Here is a 22,628-nt window from a genome sequence, read left to right as displayed (position 1 = left end):
GGGGTATGAGAGAAAGTGAAGTTGTTGGAGAGAGCAGCAGGAGTTGCTGAGTCCTCTGGACGAATCCAGGTCTCAGTCAAGCCCAAGATATTAAGAGAAGAATTAGTAGCAAAGGCTGGAATGAAGTCAGCTTTGTTAACTGCTGACTGACAATTCCATAGACCCACAGAGACAGAGAGAGGAGTATTAGTGTTAGAAGAGGAGTAAACAGGACGCAGGTTAGAAACATTGCGCTGCCTTTTACGTGGGTTAGTGGAGCGTTGCCGAGAGACAACAGGAATGAGTTGAAAGCACATGCTGAGGAAGAAGGAAAAGTGTGAAAGGAGGGAAGAAACTTAAGTGCCTACCGGTGTCGTTGCTCGGTGGAGTCGCGCAGGTAGAGTCGCAGGTCTTTACCCGAGTCGGTCTTCACACGAGGAGGCTGAACGCTCCCGCTGACGCTTCCGCGACAGCGCGCACACACAATTAATATACTGCTTATTAACACGTGATTGAAACGAGCTAGGCCCGCCTTGCAAATCAGCACTGCAAAAGCCTAAACCAAACCCGTGAATGGCTGAAAACCGAAACTAACTAAAGCTTAAGTGCGGGCAATAACACCAATAAAGTCTGCAAACGCAGCTGTTATTCTAAACAAGTACAATTAAAATACAATTCTATATAGTCGAGGTAGGAAATAGGACAAACACAGATACGAATTAAATCCTTCCTAGCAGCAAAGAATAAACGAAGCAACTGACCCAGAACAGATATTAAGCAAAACACTCACGCGCTCTTGCGTCCGTCACCACTGCCAGCTCGCTAGTCCTGCTCACTTCTGAATTACACGAGTTTAAGTATGTTTACCCTCGCAGGCCCGCCTTGCAAATCAGCACTGCAAAAGCCTAAACCAAACCCGTGAATGGCTGAAAACCGAAACTAACTAACTAACTTCTGAGTATCTGCTCAGAATTCAGTGTAAAGACGCAATGCCGCATTAAAGAAGACCTAAAATACACCGGGTCTGACCCACCTCAGCCCCTAGTATCAAAGGCGACTCTGATACTGTTCTGGTTCAGTGTAAATGAACGCGAAATATAGCCGCCCTAAACTACGTCATTGTCATGACAACCAAAAGCATTCCAGTCAGCTCAGGAGGCGCGAGATTCAAGAAGCAGGAGACGAAACATAGGTATAGGGCAAATAATAAAAATAATGTCTACTAACAAGGGGCATTGAAGTAAAAGAGTTCTGTACTCACATCATGAAGCAAACCACCAAAATAACAGAATCGTCGTGTGTCATCAATTGGCTTTCGCCGTTTGTAATCTTCCTAAGAAGAGACTGTCAGATCGCCGCTACATTTCTCTCAGATACGGTAAATGCTTAACACAATCGGCGTCACTATGATTGTGCATTGTTATATTATATTCCAAAAGTCATGTCCTTGAGGACGATATTTCACCCACACACGGCGGTCTAGTGAGTGGTGACATCTGCTGTCCTGCCTGACACGCTATCATTTGTTGTTTCTGGCTCTTTGAAAAAAAAAAAAAAAAAGTTCGACCTCTTTTAATCCTGTTGTGATCTACCCGGTGTAATAATGAATATTTTTTGTAGCATCGTTCCAACTGTAACAATTTTTTATTAGGAAATAGAAGAAAATAGAAAATAACTATACAGAATTATGACAAACATCAAAGCGTGAGATATAGCACGAAGAGGAAATTACACTTTTAAAAATGTCCTATTTTTTATTTCAAGTTATATTTCATTGTTTATTATTTAATTATTTTTAAATTAATTTTGTTAAAACTGTTAGTTTTAAAATACGTATGTTCAAAGCATTGTTTCCCGCAATTTTAATTCCTGTGTAAATGCATTTATGCCGCTTCAGAGGAGCATTAAACAGTCTGTGTAAATGCACATTTTTGTGATTTTATGCCGCTTCAGAGTTGGTTTCTGTGCCGCTTTTTCTGTGTAAAGATGCCTTAAGATACAATCAGATTAGTCTAATTTACATAGAAAAAAATGTTGTTTGTGCTGAAAGGAATAAATGATTCAATTTAAATACTCATGGTGCAGCACTGCTTCTGAAGAGATATAGGTTAACTCATGGTGATATGATCATGTAATGACAAATTAGCACCTTAATCAACCATTTGCCTTTCAACACAAGAAAAGATAGAAAAATAATAATGTGACAATGGCAAATATCCTCTTCAGATGAGCTTCAATCAAATCTCAGGAAGACATTTGACAAAGGCATTAAAAGCATCATCATTAAAGGATTAGTTCACTTTCAAATTACAATTTCCTGATAATATACTCATGTCCATGTCTTTCTTCAGTCAAAAAGAAATAAAGGTTTTTGATATATATATATACTTGCACTAGCATATTATATATGACAATTTAGTTTAAACTTTGACCTGTGGAGGGCAGTAATACACTTAGCAGTGTCTACACTGCCGGAATTCTAATAGAGAAGAAGAAGACTGAAGACTGAAGAAAGAAAGACATGAACATCTTGGATGACATGGGGGTGAGTAAAATATCAGGAAATTTAAATTTGAAAGTGAACTAATCCTTTAAACCCAATAAAACATGTAGTTCCCCAAAACCCAGATGAAACTCAGCTCTGAAGTTCACTGTTAATGTAGTGATTGTGTTGAGCTGCTCACTTCACTGAGATGGCTGATGATAAAAACAATTCACTAATACATGAATTAGAGGAAGACTTTATTAGATCTTATACAAAAAATCATGTACATTTATATACATTAAAATCCAGAAAAGGTCACTGTGACTTCGGTTTTGTTGATAATGATTCTGTAGTGGCTCCATATTCACCATCATTTAATACCTGTCAGTAAAATAAAACAACAACAGTAACATATGCATTACTGCTGACATATCTGTTTAGAGGATTGACTAGTTCATATGATATTATTATATTAAGTGATATGAATCAATACTTACAATAGTGTCACCAGTTTTTAATGTGGATTATCTTTTAAAGCAGAGAGACGCTTCAGACTGGCATGTCCTATTTTACTTACAGACAGATCCAGTTCTCTAAGGTGCGAGTTTGATCTCAGAGCTGAAGTCAGAACAGCACAACCTTCAGCTGTGATATTACAATCAGACAACCTGCAGAAAACAATGACACACTATCTCAGTTCAGCAGGAACTACACAACCTCAGAGATACTGAGATATTAAATATTAAATCTGTGTGGGTGTAATGTTTTATTACTCTTTGTTTACTTTTTAATTTATTGTGTGTTAATGTAAATCACTATGATCCAAAAAAAGAACAATAATCCCTTTAAATAATATGATACTTGTCTCTGTTAAGATTAATGTATGATCTTACATCAGTTTCCCTAGTTTACACTGAGGATCCTTCAGTCCATCAGAGAGCAGCTTCAGACCATTATCTCCTATTTTATTCCCAGACAGATCCAGTTCTCTGAGGTGTGAGTTTGATCTCCGAGCTGAAGTCAAAGCAGCACAACCTTCAGCTGTGATATCACAATAAAATATCCTGCAGAAAACAATGACACACTCTCTTAGTTCAGCAGGAACTACACAGCCACAGAGAGACTGAGATATTAAATACTAAATCTGTGTGGGCTTAATGTTTTTGTTATTTTCTATTTACCTTTGCTTTATTGTGTGTTAATGTAAATCACTATGATCCAAAAAAGAACAATAATCCCTTAAAATAATGATACTTGTATCTGTTAAGATTAATATATGATCTTACCACAGTTTCTCCAGTTTACAGTGAGGATCCTTCAGTCCATCAGAGAGCAGCATCAGACCTGCATCTCCTATTTTATTCCCAGACAGATCCAATTCTCTGAGGTGTGAGTTTGATCTCAGAGCTGAAGCCAGAGCAGCACAACCTTCGGCTGTGATATTACAATCGTACAACCTGCAGAAAACAATGACACACTCTCTTAGTTCAGCAGGAACTACACAACTACAGAGAAAATTAGATATTAACTACTAAATCTGTGTGGGTTTGATGTTTTTGTTGCTTTCTGTTTACTTTTGCTTTATTGTGTATTAATGTAAATCACTATAATCCAAAAAAGAACAATAATCCCTTAAAATTATTTGATACTTGTCTCTGTTAAAATTAATGTATGATCTTACATCAGTTTCTCCAGTTTACAGTGAGGATCCTTCAGTCCATCAAAGAGCAGTGTCAGACCTGCACCTCCTATATTATTCTGAGACAGACTCAGTTCTCTGAGGTGTGAGTTTGATCTCAGAGCTGAAGCCAGAGCAGCACATCCTTCAGCTGTGATATCACAATGAAAAAACCTGCAGAAAACAATGACACACTCTCTTAGTTCAGCAAAAACTACACAACCACAGAGAGACTGAGATATTAAATACTAAATCTGTGTGGGTTTAATGGTTCTGTTACTTTATGTTTACTTTTGCTTTGTTGTGTGTTAATGTTAATTTTAAGCTTAAAAAAATATAAGGATAATAATCCCTTTTGTAGATCTTTTGTATACTGATCCAAAGGTGTCTTTTGTTAAAAGAAATAAGGCAAAATTAATATTATCATAGACAGCATAGAACAGAGAAGCACTGCACTACAATACACATGCACGCACACACACACACACGCACACACACACACACACACACACACACACACACACACATCTCATGATTGACTTACTGAGCTGATCTGGAGGCTTCAACTACAGGCAAGAGCTTCTGAAGTACTTCATCCGGTGACATGTGGTTTTGGCCTTGACTGATGTATTTCTTCAAGTTAAACACATCCAAAAACTCAGAAGACAACAGCTGACCACTGTGATGAGGACAATCTGGCGCTTGAAAGACCTCCAGATCTGACATACTGCTGGATTTCATTTATTAGAGAATGATCGCCCAGTTCATTTAAACAGTGGAACAGATTAATGGATTTCTCTGGTGAGGGATTCATTCTAATTTTCATTTTAATGTATTCAACCGTTTTCCCTTTGCTGTACGAGATTTTTCTAACACATGTCAGAAGGTCTTTCAGGAGCATCTGATTGGACTCCCGTGAGAGACCCAGAAGGAACCGCAGGAAAAGATCCAGATGTCCATTTCTACTCTGCAGAGCCATGTCCACGGTGCTCTGATGCAGCTCAGATATCGTGTGACATGCATGTTTTGAGCTGAGGTTTTCATTGAGCACATCCCTCTTGTACAGCAGGAATGAAAGCAGCACATGAAGAGCTGCTAGATGCTCCTGAATACTCAGATGAACGAAGCAGAAGACTTTCCCCTGATACAAGCCCAACTCCTCTCTGAAGATCTGAGTGCACAATCCTGAGTACACTGAGGCTTCTGTCACATCAATGCCACAATCTCTCAGATCATCCTTGTAGAAGATCAGGTTTCCTTTCACAAGCTGCTGGAAAGCCAGTTTCCCCAGTTTGAGGATCACGTCTTCATCTTTCACTTTCTTCTCATAGTCCTTCTCATGTTTGATGTTGGTCTGAAGGATCAGGAAGTGTGTGTACATTTGAGTGAGATTCTTGGGAATCTCTCCACTCGCTGCTTCACTCAACATCTTCTCTAGAACAGTGGCTGAGATCCAGCAGAACACTGGGATGTGGCACATGATGTGGAGGCTCCTTGATGACTTCAGGTGTGTGATGATTGTATTGGCCAGGCTCTGATCACTGATTCTCTTCCTGAAGTATTCCTCCTTCTGTGGCTCATTGAAGCCTCGTACCTCTGTCACTCGATGGACACACTCAGAGGGGACGAGATCAGCTGCTGCTGGTCTGGAGGTGATCCAGATGAGAGCAGATTCCCCACAATGAGGTTCATCAGAAGCACATCTACTGAGGCTGATTCGGATATATTACACAGTTTCACATTAAAATTCAGAGACAGACGACACTCGTCCAGACCGTCAAAAACAAAGACAACTTTATATTCACCACTGAATAGTTTCATTTCTTTTGTTTCTGGGAAAAAGACATAAAGAAGCTCTGAAAGACTGAGTGTTTTGTCCTTCATCAAGTTGAGCTCTCTGAAAGGAAGTGGAAATATGAGCTGGACGTCCTGATTCTCTTTCCCTTCAGCCCAGTCCAGGATGAACTTTTGCACAGAGACTGTTTTTCCAATGCCAGCAACTCCCTTTGTCAGCACAGTTCTGATGGGTTTGTCTTGTCCAGGTAAAGGTCTAAAAATGTTGTTGCATTTGACTGGTGTGTCCTCTGTTGCTGTTCTCCTGGATTGTGTCTCAATCTGTCTCACCTCATGCTCATTATTGATCTCTCCACTTTCACTCTCTGTGATGTAGAGCTCTGTGTAGATCTGATTCAGGAGTGTTGGGATTCCCTGCTTTGCTGTTCCTTCATACAGACACTGAAACTTCTTCCTCAAATTTGATCTAAATATCTTAAGGGCTCCAGCATGTTGAGGGTCACTGCTTTAAGATTAAAATAAAATAAAATCATTAGATAACTAATATGCATATTTCATATAGTATAATAACTACCGGTTCGTTTAACAAGGTCTTCCTTTAGTTTAGGTAGTTTAGACTGCTGTTTAGTCCAATCCAACACACAATTATTCATTCTGTCCCACTGATCATTCGAGTTAACTCTCACTCCATTTCCCTATTGAAACACACATTATGCCCATATAAATAGACTGTTTCCAGAACATTGAATGTATGATTATTACTATCTTTTATAGTGCCTTTAGTACTGTATACTGTTGTATGCAAGACTTTTGCCTATGTATCAATCCTGGAATGAATGTGTTATTATTACCAAAGACTTTATATACAGAAAGACGGTGCACAATATCAGAATCAGAATCAGAATCAGAAAGAGCTTTATTGCCAGGTATGTTGTTTACACATACTAGGAATTTGTTTTAGTGACAGAAGCTCCACAGTGCAACAGAGTAACAGCGACAAGACAAGACACATAATAAAAAGAATAAAATAATAATATACAAATTTACAAGATAGACAAAGTGCAAAAAAAGCAAAAGACAATATATATTATAGACAATTGTATGTACAATTATGTGTGCAAATTGAGATATAAATAAGTGTTTTAAGTAAATAATATGTAATAGTGTTGTGTGTTCCGTGTTTGTCAAGTGTTCATGAGATGGATTGCTTGAGGGAAGAAACTGTTCCTGTGTCTGGTCGTTCTGGTGCTCAGGGCTCTGTAGCGTCGACCGGATGGCAACAGTTCAAAGAGGGAGTGTGCTGGATGTGAGGGGTCTAGAGTGATCTTCTTTGCCCTTTTTCTCACTCTGGATAAGTACAGTTCTTGGAGAGTGGGGAGGGTTGTGCCAATGATTCGCTCAGCAGACCGGACTACCCTCTGTAGTCTTCTGAGGTCAGATTTGGTAGCTGAGCTGAACCAGACGGTAATTGAAGTGCAGAGGATGGATTCAATGATGGCAGAGTAGAACTGTTTCAGCAGCTCCTGTGATAGGTTGAACTTCCTCAGCTGGCGAAGGAAGTACAACCTCTGCTGGGCCTTTTTCACAATGGACTCGATGTGGTTGTCCCACTTCAGGTCCTGGGAGATGGTGGTGCCCAGGAACCTGAATGACTCCACTGCAGTCACAGTGCTGTTCATGATGGTGAGTGGGGGGAGAGCAGGTGGGTTTTTCCTGAAGTCCACGATCATCTCCACTGTCTTGAGCGTGTTGAGCTCCAGGTTGTTAAGACTGCACCAGACAGCCAGCTGTTCAACCTCCAGTCTGTAAGCAGACTCGTCACCGTCCTGGATGAGGCCGATCAGTGTGGTGTCATCCGCAAACTTCAGGAGCTTGACAGAGGGGTCTTTAGAGGTGCAGTCGTTGGTGTAGAGGGAGAAGAGCAGTGGGGAGAGCACACAGCCCTGAGGGGCGCCGGTGCTGATGGTGAGGGTGCTGGATGAGAATTTCCCCAGCCTCACTAGCTGCTGCCTGTCTGTCAGGAAGCTGGTAATCCACTGACAGACAGAGGTGGGCACGGAGAGCTGAGTTAGTTTAGGCTGGAGGAGTGATGGGACAATGGTGTTAAAAGCAGAGCTGAAGTCCACAAACAGGATCCTCACATAAGACCCTGGTCTGTCCAGATGCTGGAGAACATAATGCAGTCCCATATTGACTGCATCATCCACAGACCTGTTTGCTCGGTAAGCAAACTGCAGGGGGTCCAGTAAGGGTCCAGTGATGTCCTTCAGAAAAGCCAGAACCAGTCTTTCAAATGACTTCATGGCCACAGACGTTAGAGCCACAGGTCTGTAGTCATTTAGTCCAGTAATTTTGGGTTTCTTTGGGACAGGGATGATGGTGGAGCGTTTGAAGCATGAGGGGACATCGCACAGCTCCAGTGATCTGTTGAAGATCTGTGTGAAGATGGGGGCCAGCTGGTCAGCGCAGGTTTTCAGACAGGCTGGTGAAACGCTGTCTGGGCCTGGTGCCTTTCTTCTCTTGTTCTTTCTGAAGACCTGGCGCACGTCATCTTCACTGAACTGAATTGCAGGTGTGGGGGAGAGTGGGGTTGATGGAGGTGTGAATGGTGATTTTTCAAACCTGCAATAAAACCCATTCAGATCGTCTGCCAGTCGTTGATTCTCCACAGAGCTGGGGGATGGTGTCTTGTAGTTGGTAATGTCTTTCAGACCTTTCCACACTGAAGCTGTGTCATTAGAAGAGAACTGATTCCGAAGTTTATCAGAATAATTCCTCTTTGCCACTCTGATCTCCTTTTCCAGTGTGTATTTGGCCTGTTTGTACAAGACTCTGTCCCCTTTTCTGCGAGCATCTTCTTTGGCCTGACGGAGCTGGCTGAGTTTTGCAGTGAACCAGGGTTTGTCATTGTTGTAAGATAAATGAGTCTTTGTAGGAATGCACAGATCCTCACAGAAACTGATATATGATGTAACAGTCTCTGTGAGCTCGTCCAGATCGGTGGCAGCAACTTCAAAAACACTCCAATCAGTCCATTCGAAACAGGCTTGTAAAGCCCGCTCTGTTTCGGTGGTCCATCTCTTTACAGTCTTTGCTACAGGTTTAGCTGATTTCAGTTTCTGCCTGTAGGTTGGTATGAGATGAACTAAACAGTGATCAGAGAGCCCCAAAGCTGCCCGTGGACAGAGTGATATGCATCCTTTATTGCTGTGTAACAATGGTCGAGTATATTACTGTCTCTGGTGGGACAAGTAACATGCTGTCTGTATTTGGGCAGTTCACGTGAGAGAATCGCTTTATTAAAGTCCCCGAGAATGATAAGAACAGAGTCCGGGTGTTGTTGCTCGCTCTCTGTGATCATATCAGCGAGTAACTGTAAAGCCGAGCTCACGTGCCGCTTGCGGAGGAATGTAGACGCTCACCAGAATGAACGAGCAAAACTCCCGCGGCGAATAGAACGGTTTGCAGTTAATGAAGAGTGTTTCAAGATCTGGACAGCACATCTTCTTTAACACCGTTACATCTGAACACCACCTTTCGTTGATGTAAAAGCACGTCCCGCCGCCGCGCGATTTCCCCGTTGATTCAGCGTCGCGATCTGATCTAAACAGCTGAAAGCCCGGCAGACATAACACGCTGTCCGGAATGGCGTCGTTCAGCCAGGTTTCCGTGAAGCACAGAGCAGCCGAGTTCGAGAAATCCTTATTTGTCCGGGAGAGCAGAAGGAGTTCGTCCGTTTTGTTGGGCAGAGAGCGGAGATTCGCCAGATGGATGCTAGGCAGCGGCGTTCTTAATCCGCGCTGTCTGAGCTTCACGAGGGCGCCGGCGCGCTTTCCCCGTCTGCGCGTCCTGAAGCGTCTAAACAGCGCTGCCGCTCCGCCGACTACAACATTCAACAGAACGTCTGAATAATCGAAATCCGGTAAAAGATTTTGTGGTGTGAACTGCCGAATGTTCAGCAGTTCATCCCTGGTAAAACTGATGGTGTTTGAAAAACAGAAAACAGGAAAAACTAACAAAAACAGAACAAACACTGAAGAGCTAAGCACTGTGGCTGCCATGCGCGGCGCCATCTTGATCTTGACTCCAATATGGCAGAATAAGTCCCGCCTTCTAAATAAAACAGCATATATTCAGTTGGTGAAGTCATCGCGTCACTGCAGCTGCCGTTATAAGATCCGGCTCCTATAGAAACAGTCAAGCTGTGTCTCATTTTGGAGGCTGTGTCCTCCAGAGATCTCATATGAAGACGGCATATGTCATCAAGGATGTCTTATTAAGAAAAGCAACCATAATAAAATTGACTGTTATTCCTTGTGAGGTGTAAAATACTGTAATTTCTTTCTTACTTTGCAATCTAATGGTTACTTTTCTTAAATGAGACCACCTCGATGACAAATGCAGCCTTCAAATATGACCTCTGGAGGATGCATCTGTCAAAATGAGATGCAGTTTTAGTGTTCTTAGATGTACACTTAGGACTGCGCATGAGCTTGGTCCAGCATGACAAATGCAGTTTTTTGTCATGATTCAAGCATTTAGAAACAAAATTTATGAGAGGGTTGTTGTCAGATTTCATTAGTTATGTTGATGTTCCAAATTTGGTGGTTTCTGTTCATGGTTGCTGTTCATAGACTGGAAAAACCAACAGTGAGGTTTTGGGCCGGCAGGCCTCAACACATTGATCAACCATGTGTAACTTCTTCAACTATAACAGAGTCAAACTAAAACCTAAATTTCATCATCATTTCTTCATTCAGAATGGAAGGATTCGATTGAAAATTCGGCACCATCCAACCGAACCATCAAGACTTTCTCCTAAGAATGCAAGTATCGTACAATTAACTAGCTAAACAGGGGTTTCGTATAAGTGGTAGACCCCTCTTAATGAGCTGCTTTGAAGAAAGAAACTGATTGTTCTGTTCAGATGGTTAAATGACTCATTTCCATAGCTTCATTCCCTGTTTCTGTTTCCGGTAGTGCTGTAGTACTCGAGTCCGGACTTGGACTCGAGTCCGGACTCGAGACGTTTTTCTGTTGTCTCGGACTTGTCTCGGACTCGGTGATATTTGCACTCGGACTTGTCTCGGACTTGGTCATTGGTCTCGCCACAAGTCCTAGTTGGTCTCGACCGAGTCCAGCTCAACAGTCTCACTTCTTACCGATTCCGAGCCGATCTTTTTTGTTACCAGCGGCACAGGCAGTAACGTCAGCTGCGCATTCTCGCTCTCTTCTCTCACGGTGAAGTGACACACACTCGCGCGGGCGCCTCCGCGCGCGCGCGCTCTCTCTCTCTCTCTCTCTCTCTCTCGTCTCATTCGTCTCATTCGCTCCGGTTCCCGCAGGTCTCGCGCTCACACCAAAAGCGCGCGCACCACTGATCAGTGGAGCGAATAACCACGCTCAGTCTCAAACAGAGACAGAAGTCAAACAGAGTCACAATTACCAAAATGAGTTGCTTACTGCGCTTAAAATATCAAATACATACAAAATTATGACAAAATGCTTGTCTTGGCAATTATTCAGATAAACACAGTCAGTTTTGGATCGTTAAATAGCTAAGAGAACGCATGTTGTGTAACAGTATTGGGTCCATTCATAAACTCTTAAAGGGACAGCAGTCCAATATTCCTGCTGCTGTCTGTCATGTTATTTAAAGAACAAAAGACAAAGAAAATCACTTTCTGCTCTTGACTGAATACGTTTTTAACTTTAATGGTAAGAATAAGTCTGTATTTAATATTTACAATAAAAAATACAGAAATTAAGGTAACCAACGTGGATGTGTTTTTTTTTACATTTGATTACTTTAATTTCTGTAGTAATTCTTATCTAAATAGAAACCTACTTAACCTGAAAAAACTTAGTTTCATAGCTCTCTATTCTATTGCATTTATTTGCTGTTTGGATTTTTTTTTATTTGTTCTTATTTTATTACTGAGTTTTATTTTTTTTTTATGAAAATAAAACTTTGCGTTGAAGAAAGGTAGATTTTTGTTTGTATAGACCTTATGTAGCCCCGCCCCTTTTCAGCGTTGCGCTCGTTGTCTTTTGACTTCCGGTTTGTATTTCCACAGCGATATTACATTTATGAATGAACTGCTCGTTTTAAAATCTTCCCGATCTACTGACATTTGTTAAGACATCTGCTTTAAACATAACAATGCTCATGATAACTTTCATTAACTCTACAACAAGTAAATCCACTTAACCAACTAATTATTCTTTGACAGCGATGCCATAGAAATGTACAGAGCTACCGCAAAACGGAAGTTCAAAGACAATTTTATAAAGATGGCGGCACGCTTGTTTCTCTGGTAAATAAGGTCTATATGCTGTCAATTATAGTTCTTAGAAAGAAAATCATAATTGGCAAAAATAGGTATCGGCAGATCACACTATCCAAAAACTGGAAATCGGAATCGGCCAAGAAAATTGAAATCAGCGCATGTCTAGTTCAAACAAAAGCCACAGCAGAACACAGCATATCGATGTTTTGTGAACGAATCTGTGGCTGTGTAAAAACCATGAGAGTCAATAACATCATTGCTTATTTCTCTTTTGGACATTTTTAATTTAAAACATTTATTTATTTTATAAAGGTATTTATAGAGGTAAAAAAAAAAGCACTGTAATGCACAATCAGTTTAAAGGGGAAAATATTGTCCCTTAATGGAAAAGGTGTGGACTGCAGCAGTCTAAGTGGAAGAGAGGGGGTATGCAGAAGAATGTTAAATGCCTCAGGGTGTACGCGACTGTAAAATGTTTGGGAACCACAGTTGTAGAGAATTTAAAAACATGTAATAATGCAAAAAATAATAATGCAAAATTATTATTTTAGAATCTAAGATATGTTGTCTCTCGCATCACATAAATTATCAATAGTTATGTACGTGGTCTTGAAGAGGATTCTTTTTTTCTGTCTCTGTCTTGACTGTCTCATTTGGACTCGGACTTGACTTGGACTCGAACCTTTTGGACTTGGACTTGACTTGGACTTGAACCTCTTTGGACTCGGTCTTGACTTGGACTCGAACCTTTTGGACTTGGACTTGACTTGGACTCGACAAAGGTGGACTTGACTACAGCCCTAGTTTCCGGTTCCATTTACTTTCACTTTCCATTTTACCCATGTATGTGTGTGTGTGTGTTTGTTTAGATTAGGTTAATCACGTGTTCACGATTTGGTTAAATAAAGCTTTTGTGTACATTTGTGCGAGTTGATTCTGTTCTGCTTATAAATCAACGTAAATTTAACGATTGTGATCACAGCTACATAATAAGAAGAGTTAAGAGTTATTTTTCTGTGGCCACGAAAATTATCCATTCTTAGGGTTAAAAGATGACCAATACTGAGTATTTGGTGGCCAAACAGGTTAATTGATTGTAATATTAATTAAGATACATTATGTTAATTAAATTGACTGATCTGAATATTTATAATTAATTATAACATGTTAACAGAAGTTCGCTATAATGGTCATAATATCAGTATATGTCTTTAACATTCACTTTTAAGGTTTAACACTGTATTAGAGAAACAGAGAACAAACACCAGAAAGTCTGTCTGAACACTGTAAAATGCAGTGGAAGGTATTCCTACAGCTCAGAAGAGCATGGCAACAATGGAATGTCATGAGTTTGATCCCAGGGAATGCAAGGACTCTCTGATAGTGTTGTAGTACTCAAGTCCATTCTTGAGACCATTTTTTGTAAGGTCTTGGTCTTGTTTCGGACTCGACCACATTTGTTCTCTGTCTTGTCTCAGTTTCAGACTATGAGGACTCTTGATTTTGTTTCAAGACTGGTCAAGACCACAACTGCTGGGATATTACTAAATTGCCAGTGCATTGTCTGATTTATTTACTAACATCATCAATGTGATTAGTACAGCATTTACCTAAACCCAGGATCAGTGTGTCCACTAAAGTTACGTTGAGGATCCATTGAGCAGTCACTCTTCATGGACTCACAGCTGGATTCAGGAGGGTCCAGTCTGTGCATTGAGATGAACACAAGTGAATGTAATTCACACACTCTTATATTAATTACTTTTGTAATGACTGTTTGATTTAGGTAATTAAAATATTTCATTAATATGTATTATCCTGTTAGAGACATAACAGAACAAATAACTGTTATAGTCCACATATCGGAGCTGTTAATTATGTTCTTCAATCTAAAATGCATTGCATACAGGTATTGAAGACACTTTACATCATTAAATTTGAAGTTCTTTCTTGTTTTTAAAACAGATAAAACCATATAATAAGATAAAGATACTTTAGTACAGTGTTTACCTAAACCCAGGATCAGTGTGTCCACTAAGATTAGGTGGAGGATCCATTGACCAGTCACTCTTTATGGACACACAGCTGGATTCTGGAGGGTTCAATCTGAGAATTGAGATGAACACAAGTGAATGTAATTCACACTCTCTTATATTAATCACTTTTGTTATGATTGATTATTATAGGTAACTAAAATATGTCATTAATATGTACTAGTCTATTCTGTTAGAGACACAACAGAACTATTAACTGTTATAGCCCACATATCGGAGCTGTTAATTATGATCTTCATTCTAAAATGCATTGCATAGAGTTATTGAAGACACTTTACAGCATTACATTTGAACAGTTCTTTCTTGGTTTTAAAACAGATTAAAACCATATAATAAGATAAATATACTTTAATACAGTATTTACCTAAACCCAGGATCAGTGTGTCCACTAAGATTAGGTGGAGGATCCATTGACCAGTCACTCTTCATGGACACACAGCTGGATTCTGGAGGATTCAATCTGAGAATTGAGATGAACACAAGTGAATGTAATTCACACACTTATTATCATGTCTATGTTTGATAATTTCTGTTCTGAGACTTTCATTTTGAAGTTTTTCCTGTGTTTACTTCCTGTTTCATTAGTTTCCATGGGTTCTAGTGTGTTCTCAGTTGCTTCCATAGTTACTGATTTGGTTCTTCTCCTATGTCTTGCTTAGTTGAATGTCACCCTGTGTATTTATACCCCTCAATTTCATCAGTTCATTGTTGTTATTGTCATTGTGTAAATGTTGCAAAGTTGCGTTTGTGTGCTCCTTGCCTGTCAGATTATCTTGTTTATTTGAATATTTTCAATTTCAATTTGAAACACTTTATTTGTATTAAAGTGGATTAAATATTGCTGCAAACATACCTCTTCTCACCCTTCATCTTACTTGCACAGCACCACTAAACTCAGGGCTGGACTGGGACAAAAAAAATAAATCAGCCCTGGAATTTTTAGTCCAGGCAGCCCACCACTACGATCCAGAATCATTCCAGTTGGACACCACCCATATATTTGCTGTTTAAACAAGTGGATCCTGCAACTGCATAGCTTATTGAGAGTCTGCAATTTAGTGCCTGATGAAAAATTAAGCTTTAATCTCTTTAATATTTCCATCATTATGTTGGAAAACACTCTTATCAGAATAATTTCTGTTAAGCTTGTGTATATTTTTAGTTTAAGCTGTTAAGTTAAGAAATAGTATCATGTAGTTTTTTTTCCCCTTTGTGTGTCATATAATGACCACTCTATGCATGTTTTCCTTGATTGGTTTTCCATGAAGAGATATACATTAGATTACACATATAAAACGAAAGTAAAAGAGTGACGCATGTCTGTTGTATTTTACCGCAAAATGAGAGTTCCGTGTCTTATTAAAATTAACACATTAATGATTTCTCTCTCATCCACCCGCGACCCACCCGCAGTTAATTGGAATGTTATTTTTTATCACTTAGCCCACCCCATCTGTGAATTATCCGCAGTGTCCGTGGATATAACTGCTATCCCCACATCACTATTGAACATGTTTGGGGATTTGACCAGCAGTCTCATGAGCAATGGCTAGTGCGTTCAGATTGTCTTGAACAATTTGAAAACATTTTGGTGGCATCATCCTCCAAACTCTTAAGCTTCTTATCCTGGAGATTTTCAGCCCCACCTTTGCACTTTGGACTGTCCATTTCGAGAGATGGAGAAGAAGGGGTGATGGATGAAGTGATATTTATATAGGCGGAGCAAGGTACTTCATCGCTTTGTCTATGGTGCATTGTGATTGGGTTAGGGGAATCACGACTACTTCAGAGTGTTAAAGGTCAAACCCAGCACAAAAGGAACAACCAGTGACATAAGTGTATGCTGATTGGTTGAATGCACGCGAAACACCAGCACCCGCCATTTTTAAAAAGCTGTGTACACAGCCTATATAGACAGAGCGACTCGCGTCATTATCTGAAAACCACGCCCCTTGGGGGGGGAAACAATCCAACCGTCTCCATTGACTTTGTATTGCATGAAGCTGCCTCCTTGTCATTTCTGACTTATAACAAAAAACAGAACAATGTCTAAAAGCTGCTGTGTGACATGGTGTACAGCAAACAACCTAAAAAACCCAGAACTAAGTTATAAGCTGTTGACCCAAAAAAAGGAGCATTTAAGGACACAAAAGTGGATACAGGCAATTGAGACAGAGTGTGACATGTTATATTACACTGAGAACTCAACTGGAGGGGAATGTAATCGGTGACAGGAAATAAAATATACTGCCCGGCCAAAAAAAAAAAAAGTTGCTGTTTGGATTTTATTGGGCAAATACTTAAGAGTCTATGGATGGATCTTTATTACAGTGATTATTATGTTTCTAGCATGTTTTATGCTTGGCAACGGTTCTTTTAACCCTAAAAGAGTGTGTAGATTTTCATTTCTTAAACAACCATGTAGGAAGACGTATCAAGGCCATATTCCAGAGTGACAATGTCAAGATCCATCAGGTTAAAATTGTGAAAGAATTTGTTGGGAGGGAGCATGAAGAATAATTTTCATAAATAAATTGGCACCTGTCCTGACCTTAATTTCATTAAAAGTCTATTTTGTTATTTTTTACGCACAAAAAGTATCTCATCGCTTTATAATATTAAAGTTGAACCACTGTACTCACATAAACTGTTTTAAATATGTTTTTAGTAGCTTTCTGGGCATTGAAAGTGTTAATTATCCTGCTGTCAATGCAGGCCTCACTGAGCCATCGGATTTCATCAAAAATATCTTAATTTGTGTTCTGAAGATAAACGAAGGTCTTATGGGTGTGGAACGACATGAGGGTGAGTAATAAATGACAGAATTTTCATTTTTGGGTGAACTAACCCTTTAAATTAATTAGATTATATATGATAACATATAATTTGGTAGTTAAACAAAGTGTTGCACATTTTATTGGTGCAAAGATGAGTAGGCTATGTGAATTTTGTACAAAATTTGCAACTGCTTTTTATCACTTAAAGAAGCACCACAATTTTAAAATTGACTTTAAAATTTTAAAGTCTTTTAAAGTCTTCTGTTAGTTACATAGCAACTACTGAACAGACATTTAGAAGTTTATTTTAAAATGCAAAGTATTGAAAATAATAATAATAATAATAATAATAATAATAAAAGCTGTAAACGCTTGCATTTTTTTGCAAGATTATAAGTGTGTCCCATCGGGCTAACAAAAGTCCTATACACACTTGTAGTCTTCACGCCTACTTGAACACTTGGGCCAAATATAGGAAATATGTCATGTAAGTAGACAAGTGGTCAAGTGCAAAGACCGCAAGTGTGGGTATTTGGACAGAGCACATGTGTTCTCTGTTTCAGTTTCAAAGCCGGTTTCAGTTTCTATCCAGGTAAGTTCAAGATTAGTTTGAGTAAACTGGTTTACACTACACGGCTAACCTGCTCCAGAGCCGATTTTATTCTGGGTTAGAGATCACAAACCCAAACTTGACCAATCTGCTGTGAGTAAAGTGACATGTATCTGATGCAATAAAGCCACTCCCCCTGTATCTCTCGCTCCAAAATAAATCAGTTCATAGTAAAAACATTTTAGAGACAAAATTGCTCATCTTTTGCTGCTAATTATTTATTTATACTATATGAATTAATTATGTATAATTTATATAATAGTATACTCATATAATGATTATATTATACTTATGATTATTATATACTTATAATGAATATATAATACATGCATCGATATTTAAATCTTTTAAACAAATTAAGCTTGTGTATTCATTTGAGCTCTTTGTGAAACTAATATAAATTATTATATTATAAATTATTAGGCATATTTAGTCATATAGTCAGATATTTTCTTTTAGCTGCCTTCTCAAACCTTCACTGCATCAGTGTTTATTCCTGCTTTGTAAACGCATTTAATTTCATGATATTTTTCATAATGATCTCTTAATCTTCAGAAGAGAAGTGAATTGTGTGGCTCTCTCGTGAGAAGTTAATCAAACTTACGTTCTCCATGTTCCGTGTGATTGGCTGTTTGTCGCACATATCACGCTTTCAGATGCCCGTGCTTCAGAGTTAATCGCAAACTCTGGACTAAACCTGAGTTGACAGAGAAAGTTTATACCGAATGTTGTGCAACAGTTGATCCTGATCTATACCAAGTTGGATTAATCTGGATTTGTCAACTCTAAACCTACTCTGAAACTCAGAGTTTGTTCAACTAGCTTCATGCAACAGGCCACAGGAGCAGGGTTGGATACCCCTCAAAACATCATTCAATGTAAATTGTGATAATCGTAATTAATAAATCGCAATTACAATTTCAAGGAAATAATCAACAATTCTGATTTTTGTCATAATTGTGCAGCCCTATGGAGGACCAGAAGTGCCACTTAAAAATAAAACGAAGAATCATTTAATTAATTTAATAAGTCAAACATAAAAATGTATATAAATGAATCACTTTTTATATGGGCAAATTAATAGACATATTTAAAGTTGTTTATTTAATTCCTGGTTTTAAATGTAGTTTAATAAAACAATAAAACAATACATTTTAAAAATCTTTATTGAATGTATAAATAAATAGACAAATTTGAATTCATTTTTTAAAACGTAGATCAATAAAACAATAAAAAGTACATTAGTAAATCATTTTAATTGCACATTTAAATCGTTTTTTTAAAAAGAATTTGGCAAATGCTTTTTTCTCTCTATTTACCAATTGCTTTTCTTTGTCGGTTTGCCAAATGCTTTTCTTTATCCATTTGTCAATCGAGTGGTAAAATGCCATTGGACAGTACACACGTGGGAGCAACCAATCAACTTTCGCCTCAATTTGAAGAGCCAATCCTCTCTCACTTGTAATACTCACTGTCATTGGACAGTTAGTACGGAAGGGGACATGTTCGGTTCACTTAGTTTTGTCGTGGCCACAACATATAAACTCGTGGGAACATGATAAAATAACAGTGCATATTATATTGTATTGCGCGCGATGTTGCTTATACAGCATTCGAATTAAGTTTATAAATCAATGTTTAAATGTTGTACATTTGAATCCCACTGAACAGTCTTTTAAATCCTTTCACTTATCGATTATTTTTTATTTAATATTTTTATATTATTAGTTACATCTGTATATTTATTTGCTTTATTTTCCCCTTCATTTCCCATATTTCTTTATCTAATTAATATTCTTTACTTTATGACTGTATTTCTGTAGCCTATTTCTGTAAATGAGCGTCTGTTTTCACTTGTAGCCCCTCGTGCCTGTGACAGCATTCAAATTAATTCAGAGTTTAAGTTTAAAAAATGTGTTACTATTTTAGAATATTTTGTTTATTATTTTTATATAACCTATGAAAGCTTTATTTATGATTTTTATTTCTGTAGGCACACAGGAATTTTATAGGGAGTTAATTTACGGGAATATATATATACACATACCACCCTTATTTTTCATTCTTAATTAAAAATATTATTATGGTATTGTCCAAATATTATTATGGTATTGTGATAATTCCAGGTTGCTATGGTTGCGCAGGTTGTTTACACGTTAACTCGTGGCCACGAGAAAAATATATCGTTCCCTCAACATATAATCTCAAGGCCACGACTTTACATCGCGTGGCTACGACCCTAAGGATGTCGTTACCTCGACAAAAATGATCTCGTGGCCACAACTTATTATCACATTCCCACAAATTAATATCTTGTGGCCACAAGATTTTATCACGTTCCCACGAGTTTATGGTGGCCACGACAAAACTAAGTGAACCGAACATGTCCCCTCCCGGTCACCGTACTCGTACTAACTGTCCAATGACAGTGAGTGTTACAAGTGAGAGAGGATTGGCTCTTCAAATTGAGGGGAAAGTTGATTGGTTGCTCCCATGTGTTGTACTGTCCAATGGCATTTTACCACTCGATTGACAAATGGATAAAGAAAAGCATTTGGCAAACCGACAAAGAAAAGCAATTGGTAAATAGAGAAAGAAAAGCATTTGCCAAATTCTTTTTAAAAAAGCGATTTAAATGCGCATTTAAAATGATTTACTAATGTACTTTTTATTGTTTTATTGATCTACGTTTTAAAAAATGAATTAAATATCCCATTTCAAATTTGTCTATTTATTTATACATTCAATAAAGATTTTTAAAATTTATTGTTTTATTGTTTTATTAAACTACATTTTAAAACAGGAATTCAATAAACAACTTTAAATATGTCTATTAATTTGCCCATATAAAAAGTGATTCATTTATATACATTTTTATGTTTGAATTATTAAATTAATTAATTGATTCTTCGTTTTATTTTTAAGTGGCACTTCTGGTCCTCCATACAGCCCTAGATCACACTGTAAATGCTTGCCAAAAAACAAAACAAAAAAAACAAACAAACAAGATTGTATTGGCCCCAAAGTGCGTCGACCCATAACTGAATTAAATAAAATTTCTTCAATTTCGGCACAGAATATATAATAAGACAAATGGTTTAAAGTGTTTACCTAAACCCAGGATCAGTGTGTCCACTATGATTAGGTGGAGGATCCATTGAGCAGTCACTCTTGATGGACACACAGCTGGATTCTGATGACTTTGGTCTTTGCATTTGGACTGAACTGAAACAAAACATGAAGGGAAACTAGAATGAAACACTGTTATAATGATTGATTGTTGATTAACTGAATATTTATGCTAAATTAAATATTTACCAACAAGGAAATGGTGCCATTTGTGCCTGAAAACCACTTACCAACTTTTAATTATTAAACAGTACATGATGCTGGTATTATTGTAAAGATTAAAAAAAGGGATTTCATTACTTGTAATGGCAAAAGTTGTTACAAAAACCACAATACAATAAAAGTCTACTTGCTACGAGACTCAAAACAAAACAAAAAAAGTCAGTCAACCTAACATTAAATAGTCTTATCGTGATAAGCTATTAAACCTTTTTATTTTCCATCAGGTGAAGGACTGGGCTCATGTTAACTTGTGCATCACGCTCATTGTACGTCACTTGAATGACATTGTCGTTTTCTCATCAAAATGCTTCTCCTAAATATTACATGACATACTTCATAAATCACCCAGTCTTTCGATTATTCAGTGTATTCAATAGTATTGTGCTATGAAATGTATATTTTTCTGAATATGCCGTGCGCAATGCAAAGGGCATTTGTTTATGTAGGCCTGTGAAAGTTTGTTTAAAAATCGAAACATGAAATGCGCATCTAGCATAAAGTCACAACTTCACAAACCAGTTAAACACGTTCTGATCTGAGCCACATTTCAGCTGTTTTTTGGGTTGAATCTATATCAAATGAAACGTGCTGGCAGGGAATATCTCTACTTTAAAACATAAAATTATGCAGACTATAAATTAAAGTTCACAAAACACAGTGGTCCTATAGATAGCGGCAGATAAAAAAAAAACAACACAAAATTAAAATATAATCTATTCCTTAAGTATATTTGTTACTCACCTGTGTGGAAAAGTGTCCGTGGAGATGTCTTCATAATGCTGACCTTCATGATGTTACATCAATCTAAAATCTAAATGAAAGACACTCAACACTTTGATAATAGTGTCAAGTTGTTTTCTGTTTTCATCAAAATGCCAGCATAGGCCGATGGACTGAACTTAACCACCTCAGGTGAACAGAAGAGAGGCAGGCGCATCTTTTCCCCTGAGCAGGTGTTGAGAGATTTTCGGTTTCAGTGGGCGGAGTTACATTAATATTCATGAGTTTGACGCACATGCGCGTGGAACTGAGACTGTTCACGCTCCTCATTTCTCAGCAGGTTTAATGGATTATTACAAAAAAAGGTAAATATAGTTTCAGCACGAACTTGTGTCTAAACTACAATTGTTTATAGTTTCGTAACAGTTTAAAATGTTTTTATTAGTTTGCAGGTTTTGTGCAGTCGTCCCTGACTGAATGCAGACATTCACTTCATGTAATGTTTGGATAAAGCACAAATAACTTCAACTAGTCAAATTAATTTCATTTCATTGTCCTTTCCCTTGTAATTGCGATGCTTTAAAACTTTATTAGTTTATTAGTCTTTTATTAGTTATCATTTGTTGAATACATCACTGCCTGCAACACCTGAAATAAACATGTATAAATGTATCTGTGGACATATATATTTGTAACATATACTGGTGTGGTGATCCGTATGATGTGTTTAACTTACCCTGCTCCGAGCCAGCCTATTCAACATGCTCCATGTTCTCTGGTTGTGAACTCTTTGCTGGTTGTAAAAGTACAGTGCTGAAAAATGTTACTGAAATGTCTTTCTTTTTTTTTTTTTTTTATGTTTTCAGTAATAATTAAAAATATATTTAAAT

The 22,628-nt window shown here is 38.0% G+C and overlaps 1 pseudogene; it reads right to left on the bottom strand.

The window, feature by feature from the left end:
- Positions 1 to 343: 343 nt before the first annotated feature.
- LOC125251969 lies at positions 344 to 21,886 on the bottom strand (annotated as a pseudogene).
- Between the last annotated feature and the right edge of the window lie 742 nt (positions 21,887 to 22,628).

This window comes from Megalobrama amblycephala, linkage group LG17 (assembly GCF_018812025.1).
Source record: "Megalobrama amblycephala isolate DHTTF-2021 linkage group LG17, ASM1881202v1, whole genome shotgun sequence".
Classification (NCBI taxonomy): Eukaryota; Metazoa; Chordata; class Actinopteri; order Cypriniformes; family Xenocyprididae; genus Megalobrama; species Megalobrama amblycephala.
The sequence above is the reverse complement of the archived record's forward strand: the minus strand, read 5'-3'. Positions and strand labels throughout refer to the sequence as shown.